The sequence below is a fragment of the Dendrobates tinctorius genome, unplaced genomic scaffold (genome assembly GCF_039654945.1).
Source record: "Dendrobates tinctorius isolate UK_male_01 unplaced genomic scaffold, ASM3965494v1 ptg000155l, whole genome shotgun sequence".
NCBI lineage: Eukaryota > Metazoa > Chordata > Amphibia > Anura > Dendrobatidae > Dendrobates > Dendrobates tinctorius.
Genome location: NW_027361822.1, coordinates 23,188,200 through 23,202,886, shown reverse-complemented (window position 1 = coordinate 23,202,886; position 14,687 = coordinate 23,188,200). Strand labels below are relative to the sequence as shown.

Below are 14,687 nucleotides of genomic sequence, written 5' to 3'. Positions count from 1 at the left end.
TAGCCAGAAGAAACTTAGGTTGAACACCCCCAACAGAAAACGTGTGTGCAAAGCGCCTCTCTCGTTTGGGACAGACAGAAATAATATGCGAGGCATCTCCACAGAAAAAACACAACTTATTACGCCTTCTGAACTCCTGACGCTGCTCTCTGGAAAAAACTCTATCACATTGCATAGGTTCAGACATTTGTTCAACAGGTGGCAACACCTCTCGTGCAGCTTTGCGTTCGCCCAAACGCCGATCACCTGAATGGCTAATGACATAGAATCGTCAAGACCAGAGGGAACAGGAAATCCCACCATAGTATCTTTTACGGCTTCTGACAACCCCTTCCGAAAGAGAGCAGCCAAGGCAGTATCATTCCAGGTAGTAAGTACTGCCCACTTTCGGAATTTTTGACAGTACAATTCTGCAGAATCACGACCCTGGCTCAATGCCAGCATGGTCTTTTCAGCCTGATCAATGGCATTAGGTTCGTCATACAACAACCCCAAAGCTTGAAAGAATGCGTTCACATTAGTCAGAATAGGATCATCTGGTTTCAAAGAAAACGCCCAATCCTGGGGATCGCCACGCAGCAAAGAGATGACAATTTTAACCTGCTGCGCGGAGCTCCCTGACGAGTTAGGCGTCAAGGCAAAAAATAATTTACAATTATTTTTGAAATTCAAAAATTTAGACCGATCCCCAAAAAATCAGGTGTAGGAATCTTTGGTTCAGCAGCATGTGAATGAGCAAGGTAGGCGGAAATTCCCCGCACTTCCGCAGCGAGCTGCTCCACACGATCAGACAATTGCTTTATCTCCATTGAGAGAAAAAAAAAAAAATTCCCCCTACGGCCTCAGAGATATAGAGGAAAAAATATACACACTTTTTTTTTTTTTTTTTTTACAATTCTTTCCTGCTATTGAGTACCCTAGAATCTGCGGTAGGGCGGGTGATTCTGTTATGAATGAGTCACCGTAGGAGGCAAAAGCAGAAATACAAGCTAAGTCCAGAAAACCAGAGAAGTTGGCAACTATCAGATTGCAGACCCCTGAACCTATCAACACAACTAGCAGAAGCCGTGGGGGGTTCCTACGATGCCCTAGACCCCTCGATCACAGCCGGAGAAATACATAGGCCGAAAGAAAGAAAGGGGAAATCTAAACTGCCCCAGAGCAGACCCCAAAGCAATAGGCAGCCCCCAACATATAATGACGGTGAAGCAAGATGAAAATACTAACACAGACAGAAAGATAGACTGAGCAAAGACGGGGCCCCAAAACTACCTAGATAGGAAAGGACAGGAAGGCTGCTGTCTGCAATCTGCCAAAACCCTATCAAAGACATAAGCCAACCAGCTGATATGAAAAAGGCCCTGAAGCAGCTAGGCTTCAAAAACTGAATCAGCACTCAGGTATTTTCAGAAGACAGAGCTAAATGAATTCAGCACACCCCAGCAGGGAATGGCAGAAATCCAGAAAAACAAAGCAAAAACAAAGTCAAAGCACAAAAGCAAAAGGCCGAGCAGCAAACTTAGCTTTGGAGGAGCAGGAATTCAGACTGGTCTCCAAGGATCCCACAGAGAAATCACCCGCAGGGCAGAAGGGCGTCGGCAGCCTTATATCCAGTCCGTAACTCCACTCAGCCAGTCATCATAATCAGCCTCAGGTGTTTGACAATCAGGCTCACTACCTTTCTTTACCAGAAGAGGGAGTTCCTCGGGCCTCAGTAATGAAGGGGAAAATGAACTCACAACACCTCAGTGTAGGATCAATACAAAAAATGGTGGGGGGAACAAGAGGCGCAATAGTGCCCTATCACAAGTAACACTTGAAGTATGAGCGGTATAATACAGTTCCACTCACCTATTCCAGTTGTGTCACCCACAACTGGCTTGAGAGCATATCACAGAATCAGCTGCTGCAGGACCTCCACCAACCACTCACACGTGGAAAAACCTTCAGAAAGTTGTGGGAAGCAGGGTGTGTTGCAGTCCGCGCTGCCGAGATTCACAAATCACCTGGGATACAAGATGTTGTAGCAGTGTACTCCTTTATTTCCTCCTACGCGTTTCGGCGCCCTTCCTGGCACCTTCCTCAGGGATATCCCTGAGGAAGGTGCCAGGAAGGGCGCCGAAACGCGTAGGAGGAAATAAAGGAGTACACTGCTACAACATCTTGTATCCCAGGTGATCAGTGTACGATCGGCGGTGAAGATACAAGAAGATGCCTTGGCCTGGGACGGTTGGAGTTTGGAAGTCATGGGTGTGCGGTAGCTGTCATCAGTCACCGGTAGCGCCTCGGAGGCCCCCATGGGGGTGCCCTCCCCGAGTGAGTGTGTGCGGGTGTCTGCTAGCCACGCTGCCCGGGAGCACATCAGTGCCCCAGGTGAAGATGTGAAGAGGATGCCTGGACCTGGGGCGGTCGGGGTTTGGCAGACATGGGTCTGCTACGGCCGCCGCCAGGTGCCGGTTTTAGGGACGGCGGAGCGCACTAAATATAAATAATAGGAAGTGCGTTCACCACCCGGGTCCACCGTGCAGTAGGTGTAACAACCGCTGCTGAGTAATGGCAGACTCGCTATATGGCGGTATACTGCGTTCGGGTTAAATGTCACCCGAGGTGCGCAGAGCGGACTCTGTTAAACTCACAGAGGTGCTTTAGTATAAGTAAAGCATAAACGCCGAGCCTGTTAGCTTCACAGGTCTCAGCTGGCGTGCACACCACGGTATATGGTCACAGGACACGGCCCAAGGCAGAGGTCGGTGTCCGTCTTGACCTACCGTGCTAACTGCAGCACGACGGTAACTACTGCCGCTGTACGACATTGCCGTGAGGCATAACACTATCGGACGCTAGTGTAGCGGTGCAGTATGCACTGTGGCGTATGGCTTGCCACTGACTGGCGCTGACTATACTCTAATTCCCTAACCACATACGTAATATCAGAGGGAAGGGGTTTTATAATGAGTCAGTCACCAGAATCATACATCCGTCAGCATTCACACATAGCAAGTAGAGTCTATACTAGCGCATGGCCGAACGGCCATGCGGCCCTTTTATAGCCGTGTGCTGCCAGGACCTTCCAGATCTCTGAGATGGACCAATCATATCAGGAGAAGGACCTGAGCACGTGACTCCCGACCTCCAATGGGAGATCGTCTCATGAGCATGCTCAGAGGAGCGGCAGAGGGACTTAGCTTCAGGAGTAACTTGCTGCGAAGCAGTATGTGAGGCTCTGGACTCCTGCTGTGTAGCCGCAGGAATCCGACGCCTAACACCGGTAGCACCACAGTGGTCCCGAGGGGAACCCTCCTTGAGCGGGTATGTGCTGGGAGCAGGAGTTACGATGCCTCCAAGCCATGCCTCCCCCGACACATCGGTGTGCCGGGGAAAAAAAGGAGCGCGGAGGTCACCTGTAGGCGCTGCAGAAAGCTTCCTCCATCTGAGACCGGGGCCAGGTGCGCAGGGAGCATGTATCGGAAGTCGCATCCGGAAGACGCGCGGGGTCAGCAGCGCGCACCGGATGACTGACAGCTTAAGGAGATATGGAACCGCCGTCCGGCACCGACCCTATGAGTATGAAAGGGGAGGGTGGCAAAATGGAGGGGGAGTGCCCCATTTGTGGACAGCAATTATTGACTACTTCAACAAAGAAGCTTTGTCAGGCCGCTATAGAACAGACAGTTTTGTAATAGTCTCCTAACTTCGCTGCCAGCCCGAGGTCCTTAATTAAATCCGAGGCGCGAAAGACTGTTAGTGCACTAGGACCTCCAGGAGATAGTGGCGGTAGGAGAAAGAAAAGATCCAGTCCATCCCCTTCAACACCGGAAGGGCCATTTGGATATTTATACCATCCTTTGGGGGCCATACAGACACTGCCCACAAAGTACATCCTGACTCTGTCACTGGTATCAGGACGTAATCAACAACAGATAACAGAGCAAGAAGCAATTAATGAGCTGTGGCAAGCAAAATACAGCTCCCTGCCCAAGAATGCTGTCCCTGAGAATCTGCCGGGAGGCCTGCTAAAAGGTCATTGAGGGCTGTAAATGGCCCGGGGGCCTGAGGTTCCCCACCCCTGATATACAGGGTCAGAGGAAGAGGTCAAGGAGGATTCGGACCAGACCGAGTCTTCGGATAGCAGTACGGAGAAGCGTCACTGTTTTCCTATTGAGGGAACAGATAATTTGATAAAAGCAGTATGATCCATAGAATCATAGAATCGTAGAGTTGGAAGGGACCTCCTGGGCCATCTGGTCCAACCCCCTGCTCAAAGCAGGATTCGCTAAATCATCCCAGTCAGATGTCTGTCCAGCCTCTGTTTGAAGACTTCCATTGAAGGAGAACTCACCACTTCTCGTGGCAGCCTGTTCCACACATTGGGTCTGGTGAACGAGAAAACTAAAAAAAAAACACCTCAGGATTTCATGTTCAGGGGCCTGGGGCAGAGAAAGAGCAGAACCTTCGCGGTGAATGAGCAGTTAAAGAATCTCATTAAAAGGGAGTGGGAAAGGCTGTATAGAAAGGTACAAGGTCTAGTTTCCCTTAAAAGAAAATACCCCATTGAAGAGGAAGCATCCTCCTCTTGGGATAAAGCCCCAAGGTTGGACGTGGCAGTATCCAATATTTCAAGGAGATTTTCCCTGCCATTTGAAGACTTGAGGTCATTAAAGGAGCCACTGGACAGGAAGACTGACAGCATCCTTAAAGCTGCTTCGGAGTCCTCCGCAGGGGCCCTAAGACTGGCCATTGCAGCAACGTGCACGACGAGATCCTTGATGGTCTGGCTGGAGGACCAGTTAGAACAGCGAGTACTGAGAGAGAGCGTCCTGGCGTCTATCCCCACCATCAAGGGAGCAGCAGCAACCTAGCAGACGCCTCGGCAGACTCATTGAGGTTAGCAGCCAGATCGTCCATGCTAGCCAATACAGATCGCATGGTGGTCTGGCTAAAATGTTGGCCAGGGAACATGCAGGCAAAGGTCAAGCTTTGTTCTCTCCCCTGCGAAGGAAAATTCTTTTTCGGTCCAGCCCTTGACAAGATTCTGGAGAAAGCAAGAGATAGGAAGAAGGGTTTTCTTGGAGCATCCTATCAACTGTCCTTTCGGAAGGGTCGCTATTCCCACAAGATGCCACTCAGAGACCAGGACAAAGAACCACAGGTATTTACAAAGCTATTTTCTGAATTGACTGCTCATCTCCAGGAGAAGAACATTTTGTCACACCGTATCTGGATGACTTTCTGATTGTGAGGGACTCCTTACTCCAGTGCCAGGAACGTGTCAGAGTGGTCAGAGACACTTTAGAGACTCTGGAGTGGCATCTGAACCTAAAAAAAATCCAAGTTAGAGCCAGTAATGTCTTTTTAGATTTACTGATAGAGAAGGAAAGGAACATCAAGAGTTTTGTGACACATCAGCGATCTCTCCAGCGAGATCGCTGTGTGTGACATCCAGCAGCGATCGGTCCCCCTGCTGGGTATCGCTGATCGTGCTGGATCGTCCTGGGCCATTTTTCATCGCTGGTCTCCTGCTGGCCAGCGCGCATCGTTGCGTGTGGCAGCGGGAGCCAGCGATGAGCGACGCTGCACGCTGGTTACCAATGTAAACATCGGGTTTCTAAGGGCTGTGGGGCCCTTAGAAACCCGATGTTTACCCTAGATACCAGTGTGCACTGCAGGCAGGGCGGGAGGTGGAGGCAGAGCGGTGCACAGACTGGAGTAGCTCTGCTATCTGTTACTCCAGTCTGTCAGACCAGAGTAGCAGATAGCAGAGCTATGCCGGTCTGTCTGTGCGCCGCTCTGCCTCCACCTTCCGCCCTGCCTGCAGTGCACGCTGGTATCTAGGGTAAACATCGGGTTTCTAAGGGCCCGCAGCCCTTAGAAACCCGATGTTTACGTTGGTAACCAGCGTGCTCGCTGGTCCTGATCGCTGGAGGGGCTGTCTAACAATGTCCCAGCGATCCTATCCACATCGGATCGTGGGTGGGATCGCTGGGACATCGTTATGTGTAACGGTACCCTTAGAAAATGAAGTAGCCTTGCAGGGGCGGTTGGAAGAAAAGCTAATCCTTCCAGAGACAATGATCCATTCCCTCCGTTGGTGGCTAAGGATCGCTTCAACACCCAGGGTAGTTCCCTGAGTGAACGGAGTATCCAAAGTAGTCATGATGGATGCTAGTCCCTGGGGTTGGGAAGCCCACCTGGACACCCACTGGCTGCAGGGGGCCTTGTCACAGGAGGAGAGGTTACTCTCCTCAAACAACTGGGAACTCCTCGCGATATAAAGAGCTTTAAAGGGGCTGTTACCTTTTCTGCAGGGCCACCAAGTGAGGGTGCTTTCCGACAATCGGACCATAGTGGCTTATAAAAATCACCAAGGGGGTACTCGTTCCCGGTTAATAATGGCAGTGGCAGGACAGATGTTTCTACTGGCAGAAATACACCTCCTCTATTTAGCGGCCCTGCATATCAGAGGGGCAGAAAATGTAAAGGCAGACTTCCAAAGCCGCAATCAGCTAAGGCTAGTTTCACATTTGCGTCTTTGTGCACAGCGCATCGTGCGCAAGTAAAAATGCATGCAAAAACGCACATGCGTTTTTGCATGCGTTTGCGTTTTTCATGCACATGCGTTCTCTAGTCACATTTCACCATTTCACAGGAGGAAAATCCTTGAAGCAGACTCCACCAATGGGACATCAAACAGTGTTTCTTTGTGTAGGGGGTGGTTTAAACCAGTGTCTAGACATGTTTGCGCAAAAAATGCATGCGCATGAAAACGCAGACGAACCCATGTCCATGCACAAGCCTGCGTTCCCATGGACTGTAATCAAGCGTTTTTTGACGCCTTTGAGTGGACCCAAAAATGCAACATGTTGCTTCCGGCACATCTAGACGCACACATGGAAAAAATGCATGTGCACGAAAATGCAGATGAACGCATGCAAACGCAAGACCATGCGTACGCCATGTTAAACATAGGTACGCATGATGGATGCGCACGATGCGCTGAGCACAAAAACGCTAATATGAAACCATACCAGGGAGAATGGCCGCTGAAGGGGTCAGTGTTCAATCAGATTGTGGACATGTGGAGTCTGCCCCAAATAGATCTTTTTGCCTCGAAGGACAACAGGGAAGTTCAGAAATTATGTTCTCTTGAGTACAATAGACAAACCTCACATGGTAGATGCTTTCAGGATGGAATGGACCTCCAGACTACTTTATGCCTTTCCACCGATGTGCTTCATCCCGTCAGTCTTAAGGAAGATCAGGGAAGACATGGTTATCCTGATAGCTCCGTTTTGGCCGAAGAGACCTTGTTTTTACTGGTTAATGACAATGTCAGTATCGGATCCGTGGGTGCTTCCAGAAGACTGGGCTCTTCTATCCTAGGGGCCTTTTCTGCATCCTCAGATGTCCTGGCTGCATTTAACAGCCTGGAATTTGAGAGGATTCTTTGCTAAATTAATTTCTACCCTGCTTAGTAGTAGGAAGCTGGTGATCACCAGAATCTATGGATGAACCTGGAGAAAGTTCATATCCTTTTCAGGGAAAGAGCGGGAGGGGGAAGTCCTGTTAACATCTATACTGGAGTTCCTCCAATAAGTGCTAGAGCTTGGCCTTTCTGATAGCACCCTTAAAGTGCAGGTCTCGGCCCTAGGGGCTCTATACAATTGTGACCTGGCAGGTAATAGATGGATTGCCAGATTTATTAGGGCCTGTGGTAGAGCCAAGTTGGTCCCGTCCTCTAGAATCCCTCCATGAGATCTAAATTTAGTGTTATCCGCGTTGACAGAGAGCCCCTTCAAACCATTACCCTCTGTCTCAAAGAAAGTAATCTCATTAAAGACAGCCCTATTGGTAGCGCTTACAACAGCCTACAGGATAAGCGACATTCAGTCTTACACTCAGGTCATGGAAGATTGGGTCTAACTTTAAAACTACCCTGATTACCTCCCTAAAGTAGCTACAAAGTTTCACAGGGCACAGGAGATAGTATTGCCAACTTTCTGTTCTAACCCCAGCAGCCAGAAAGAGGAAAAGCTGCATACCCTACATGTTAGGAGGTGTTTACTGTGGTATTTACAGGTGACAGAACCCTGGAGAAAACAGAGGGCCCTGTTTGTATCCTTTCAGGGGTTTAGGAAGGTCCTTAAAGTGTCTAAACAAACTTTAGCAGAAGGGTTAGAGAGGCTATCAAGCTAGTTTATGTCAGTGCAGGTAGGCCATTCCTGAATGTCTAAAGACCCATTCTACAAGAGCCGCGGTGACGTCCTGGGCGGAAAGAGCGGATGCCTCCATCGACCACATTTGTAAAGCGAACACAAGGTCCTCTCCATCCACCTTCTTTAACCACTATAGGCTGGATCTGTCTGCCTCCTCTGATCTTATTATAAGTCTTTGAAATTCTTCTCTCGTGGTGCCGTCATGGGTGACTGAAATAAACGGATATTACTTACAAGTAATGTGTTTTTTCGTAACCCATGACGGCACCCTTATATTCCCTCTCTATTTAATCATTCCTTTTTGTTCAGTGAATCTTCGTTTTGTTAATACACTCATTTGGGTGTTGGTGGTCAAGAATGAATAGGAATATATGTTTTTTGTGTGTACACTAACCTGGGAGTTTCCTCTCATGCTCTGTAAACCAACTGATGTGGAGAGAGGAGCCGCCCTTTTTATCTTGAAGGTTTCCTGTCCTTAAAGGGCGGATCCCCTCTCTCGTGGTGCTGCATAGGTTACGAAAAAATACATTACCGAAAAGCAATATCCATGCTTCTCTGTTAAGAATTCTACAAATGTCCATTATATAAGAACTTGTAATAGAGCCATCCATCGTTGAGTCTGAGAGGCCAGAAAATAAAAGTTCTCCATTTTCCTATTAAGTAATGAAAAAAAGATTTCACGTATTGAAAAAATATTTTTTTTTCATTTTGTGTTGCCATTTTCCGTGATCTATTTCCCGATCGGGTAAGTTTTTATTGGTATCATTTTTGCCTACATAACATTTTTTGCCGATGCATTATTCTAGTATTTGAAATCCAGAAAGAACAAATGGGGTCGACCATCATGTTCTACTCGTTCGTGCTTTGAGGTCTTATGTTAGGTTGTCAACTGGTTTTGTCTTGGCAAATAATTGGATTTTACTACATGCGGTAATTGTCAATTTCTATGTATATTTTAGAAATGTTATGCACATATGTTTAAGGATATTTTATTCAAAAATAATAATTTTTATTTTTGGCAGATAACTGTGCCAGGAGATCACAGGGACAAGTGAAATCAGATGACTTTGTTATTACATACGATATAAATGAAATGAATGACATTACTCCAGATATTTCATCATTCCTTCACAGCAAAGATCTCTCATCTGATCCTTTCAAACAAATCCAAACTTCTGATTCATCACAGATGATTAAGAAAAATCAAACTGCTCTTAAAGCAATGAAGCCATTATCAAGTGCAAAATATAGAAAATGTTTTCCCTTCAAAACATCTTTTGTTACTCATGAAAAAATTCCCACAGATGAGAAAAGATTTTCTTGTGAAGAGTGTGGGAAATATTTTTACCACAAATCAGACTTTGTTAAACATGAGAGAGTTCACACAGGGGAGAAGCCATATTCATGTTCAGAATGTGGGAAATGTTTTACACAAACATCAAGTCTTTTTACACATCAGAGAACTCATACAGGAGAGAAACCTTTTTCATGTTCCGAATGTGGGAAATGTTTTAATCAGAAAATTGATTTAGTTGTCCATCAGAGAAGTCACACAGGGGAGAAATCTTTTTCATGTTCAGAATGTAGGAAATGTTTTGCAAGAAAATCACATCTTAATAGACACCTAAAAACTCACACCGGGGAGAAGCCCTTTTCATGTTCAGAATGTGGGAAATGTTTTAATCGGAGATCATCTTTAGATGTCCATCAGACAACTCACACAGGGGAGAAACCTTTTTCATGTTCAGAATGTTGGAAATGCTTTGCAAGGAAATCACATCTTATTAGACACCAGAGAATTCACATCGGGGAGAAGCCCTTTTCATATTAAGAATGTGAGAAATGTTTTAATCGGAAATCCTCTTCAGATGACCATCAGAGAATTCACACAGGGGAGAAACCTTTTTCATGTTCAGAATGTGGGAAATGTTTTGTAGGTAAATCACATTTTGTTATAAACTATAGAACTCACACAGGAGAGAAACGATATTTTTAAAACTGTAAAAGACAACACATAACAAACAGTCAACAAGTAAATGAGAAATGAAAAGCAAGTTAGTATTTACATTAGAAAGATAAGATATATTTGATTTATATTTATGTATTCACTATATGGACAAGAATATTGCACCCCCCCACACCCACCAATATTTCTTCCTTTTTTAAATAGCCCTCCAATCTCCATGCATTACAGTTTGTTTAAATCCACAATCTCCATGTCTGAATAAATGTCTTTAGTTTCTGTATTTTACAGTAATAAACATGTTCATGTTGCAAGTTCCTATTTACATCTATGATCCATTCCTTCTTTGTACGATCATCTGATGGGATCCGTTTTTTTAATTTCCAGTCTCAGCTCCGTACTGGATACATTGCTTCACCCTAATGGCATGTTTGCTGACATTATATGTGTTTCTTCTCTACACTTAGCTCAGGGTAGATGGTATCGCCATACATAGAAACAGGTGGTATGTGGGACATATGTGGGGAAGGTGACTTGACGGACAGACGTGACTGGCAGTAGGAGGGGACGGTTTGTGCACTAGAGACGGAGATTGACAGGATAGAAGGGTGACAGCTGGGAAAGGTAGATAGGAGAGGTGTAGTACCGAGAAATGACCACAAGATGGCAGGAGGGAGTAGTAGAGGGCGGAACATAAGCTTATGGCTCGAGAAACGCTTAGTCATGGGGGACGGGGAGATAGGAACCCAGGAGGGGAATTCCCCAGTGAGAGAGGGGATAAATAGAAGAGGCTGGGGTTCCAGGCAGGACAGTCCCGGGAGGAGCTCGGCGGAAGACGGTAAACAGAGAAGAGCTCGGCCAAGAGGACTGATAGCAGGGAGTCAGGGGGGTGGCCCTGACCCGACGGACCGCAGGACAGACGAGGCCCCGGGGGTACCAATTGGACGAAGATCTTGGGCAGGTGAAGCGCTGGCGGTAGATCGGTCTAGGACAGCCCCAGCGAAAGATCCGCGAGCTGCGTCACTTCGACTGGAGCAAAGGTGCAAGTACCCGGGCCTGGAGGCAGAGAAGTGTAACGAAGCTGCGGTGCATGTTTGTGGTCGTCAGGAGGACGACGAATAAATCCGGAACTGTTACAAGTGAAATCTGTCTCCGCCTCGTCCTTGAATCGCCTGGTGTCTGTGTCATCCGGACAGGGTAAGCAGTGGACCACCCCCCCAATCCCAGCCCCTACCACACATATACTGTATATCTATATATACTACGTGACACACAGAGGGAGGTAATTCTCCAGTCAGGGCTCTATGTTCAGGAGGTGACATATGCACCTGGCCCTGCAGCATTTTGGGCCTACACACACAGAGGCTGACATGTGCTCCTGTTGGATCTGGAACTTGGATTTTCTCACTAATTGGTAAGCAGCTGACATGTGCTCCTATTCCTGCAACTTCTTAGGCCAGTGTTCCCCAGCTACGGTCCTCAAGAGCCACCAACAGGTCATGTTTTCAGGATTTCCTTAGTATTGCCCAGCTGATAACTGGGGTACCTGCACAGATAATAATTCCATCACCTGGGCAATACTAAGGAAACACTGAAAACAAGATCTGTTGGTGGCTCTTGAGGACTGTCTTAGGCCATGACATTGACAAGGACAGGCAAAAAACTTCCATTCAGGATCCAGGGAACAGACGGATGAGAACAAACCTCAAATAATCTAATGGACTTTAAATATGGACAGACTATTTATTTGTAACCGCTTCACATCTTTTGCATTTTGCAACAATAATTCTTTTTGATGGACAATCCAATAAATCAGGGGTGGGGAACCTTTTTCCAGCTGGAATCCATTTGGAAATGTCTACCATCATTTGGGTGCCACACAAAAATGATCACCTTGAAAATTACCCGGGTATGTTTAGTCAAACAATTAATTACGGTAACTCACCTTTAATGTGAAGTGCTTCTTTGGTGCAGCTGTCATACTGATCATGTTGCTTCTCACAGCTGCTTTTCCAGGTTTGTGTCGGCCAGGAGAGCAGTCAACTTTTTGTCATAGTAAGTTTTGTAAATCATATACATCACATAGGAGCAGGGCCGGTTTTAGGCAAAGTGGGGCCCTAGGCAAAGATTAAAATGGGGCCCCAAATGCTAACATTGCAAATCACAGAAGCATTTCGATTGTAGTTACATGCGCTGAGTTCAGGCCGCTAAATGAGTGTGATTGACAATATTGAAGAAGTCGTTCAACACTTGTTTCCCGGCCTCTTTCCACCATCTGAGAAAGAATGATGGGAACAGAACGATCACTAAAGGATCACTAAGGGTGTGTGCACATGTTGCGGTTTTTGCTGCGGATCCGCAGCGGATTTGGTCCTGTGGATCCACAGCAGTTTCCATGTGGTTTGCAGTACCAGGTAAACCTATGAAAAACCAAATCCGCCGTGCACATGCTGCGGAAAATTCCGCGCAGATTTCCTGCGGTTTATTTTCCGCAGCATGTTACTTCTTTTTTGCCGAACCGCAGCTGCAGTGTAGGTTCCGGGACATACAAATCAATCAATCAAGCTCTCATCCGCACTGCCAAACCGCACTAGAACCTGCATCAAATCCACTGTACACATGCTAGGAATCCGCAGGAAAAATGCATGTGTTTTACCCTGCGGTTTCTGCCAAGAGATATGGATTCTCTGCAGAAAAAGCCACAGACTAATCTGCAATGTGTGCACACACCCTAACAGATCACCATACAGTATCATGTTATCAGCAGCACATCTACAGTTTACACCCCATTGTCCTCCATATAATATAATCTGCCCCAAAGTCCTCCATATATTAAAATACACTGCTCAGTCCTCCGTATAGTATAATTCACTCATAGTGCTCCATATAGTATAATGCACCGCCATAGTTACCCATGTAGTACAATTCACTACCCATAGCATAATGCACTCCATAGTTCTTCATATTGTTATGGAAATAAATATGTATTTCATCTAGATCTCACTTGCCTGCTATAGGCTATATACTGCTATATACTCATATATACTGCACACAGATACATATTCACAGTTTGAACCTTATAACTAGTTGGTGGAAATAACCTGCTACCCAGTCATCTCATTGTCTTGTGACTTGAGAAATATCTAGCAGACATAGGAAATGAAGAAGCAAGGCCAGATGGTCCAGCCAATATTGGAGACTTGCTGACGAGTGCAAGACTCCGGACAGTAAATCATGTGGTGTCTAAGTAACCCCAGGTCGGACACCCATATATGTTCATGTATTCAAACTGACCAATTAGATAAGAAGTAAAGCCTTTATGTTAATGAGTAACCACTCCTTTATACGAACTGATAAAAGACCATGAATATGAATAAAGTTTCCAGAGTTTTTTTGGAAGGTATTGCTGCTAACCATGTGTGGCGTCTTTCCTTCTTTGAGCACTCAATAAGACTCTGTCTAATCAGGACAGGCCACAGTACACACAGGGGTAAATTCACCCAACCAAAAAATCCACATCAATTGACGCCCAACTCGAGGCCGTGGACGAAAACGCCCGGGGATCCTGCTGACCGGAGAGGACAGAGGTGCCGGCCAAGGTCTTGGCTCATGGGAACGGAGATTTGCGCAACTCCATAAGTAAGGTAAGAAAATCTAGTTATCTTACCTGAATGTTCCCTGTGCCCAGTCCGGGTCAGCAACTCTAGCCGGTCAGTGTGGTCACCAAACCCAGGTAGTGTAAAAAAAAGTCCACGCTCAAATCCAAACCCTGGGATAAGCTAAGTGTCTACTGTGGTCCTGTGTGTCTAAGATCCGGGTGGGAGAGTTGGTGGGAAAATTTGTGGTTGATGGTAGACCGATAACGGGAGTTTGACCCACTCAGATAGGTCCTCACAAATACACCTGGACATGGGGAGGACAGGAGAAGGCTTGCCCAGGGACAGGTGGTGGGGGCCTTACGGAGTTATCACGAGGCAAATCTCACATCAAGCTATCACAACAAACACCCGTGCACAGGAAGGAACAACAGCGCCCACGCCAGGCCACGCGGTGGTGTTAGCTTAGGGGAGATATTGCGAGCCAAACCACTTGACAGGTTGCCACTAACACACCTGGTCACAGGGAAGGACAGGAGAAGCCGGCCCAGGTATCAGGTGGTGGCAACATAGTGGGAGTTATCACATTACTGATACTGACGAGCCAGCCAGGACGTCCGGTACAGCGTGTTAACATTCCCGGGTCACCAGCGCAGTGCACCCAGTGTGGTTGGCAGTTATCGGTTACCAGCAGCTGTTTCACATACGCGTCACAAGACAAGGGCTTTCGATCTATCTCCCCGGACGTTTATATGTGAATTCATTGCAGGTTTCCACGGAGATCTGAAGCAGAAAGAGTTTTGCCTTTTTTTTTATTGCAAACTTCCTCTTTTGCCTGCAGGGTGTGATTTTGGACTCTGCTTTTCCCTATTTTATGTTTTATTTTGCTTTTTTGGTAGAGGCTTTTGTTACTGT

At 46.7% G+C, this 14,687-nt stretch overlaps 1 pseudogene; it reads left to right on the top strand.

Moving 5' to 3' along the window:
- The window catches only part of LOC141051125 (uncharacterized), a 72,198-nt pseudogene extending 61,701 nt beyond the window's left edge, over positions 1–10,497 (top strand).
- The last annotated feature ends 4,190 nt before the right edge of the window (positions 10,498–14,687 follow it).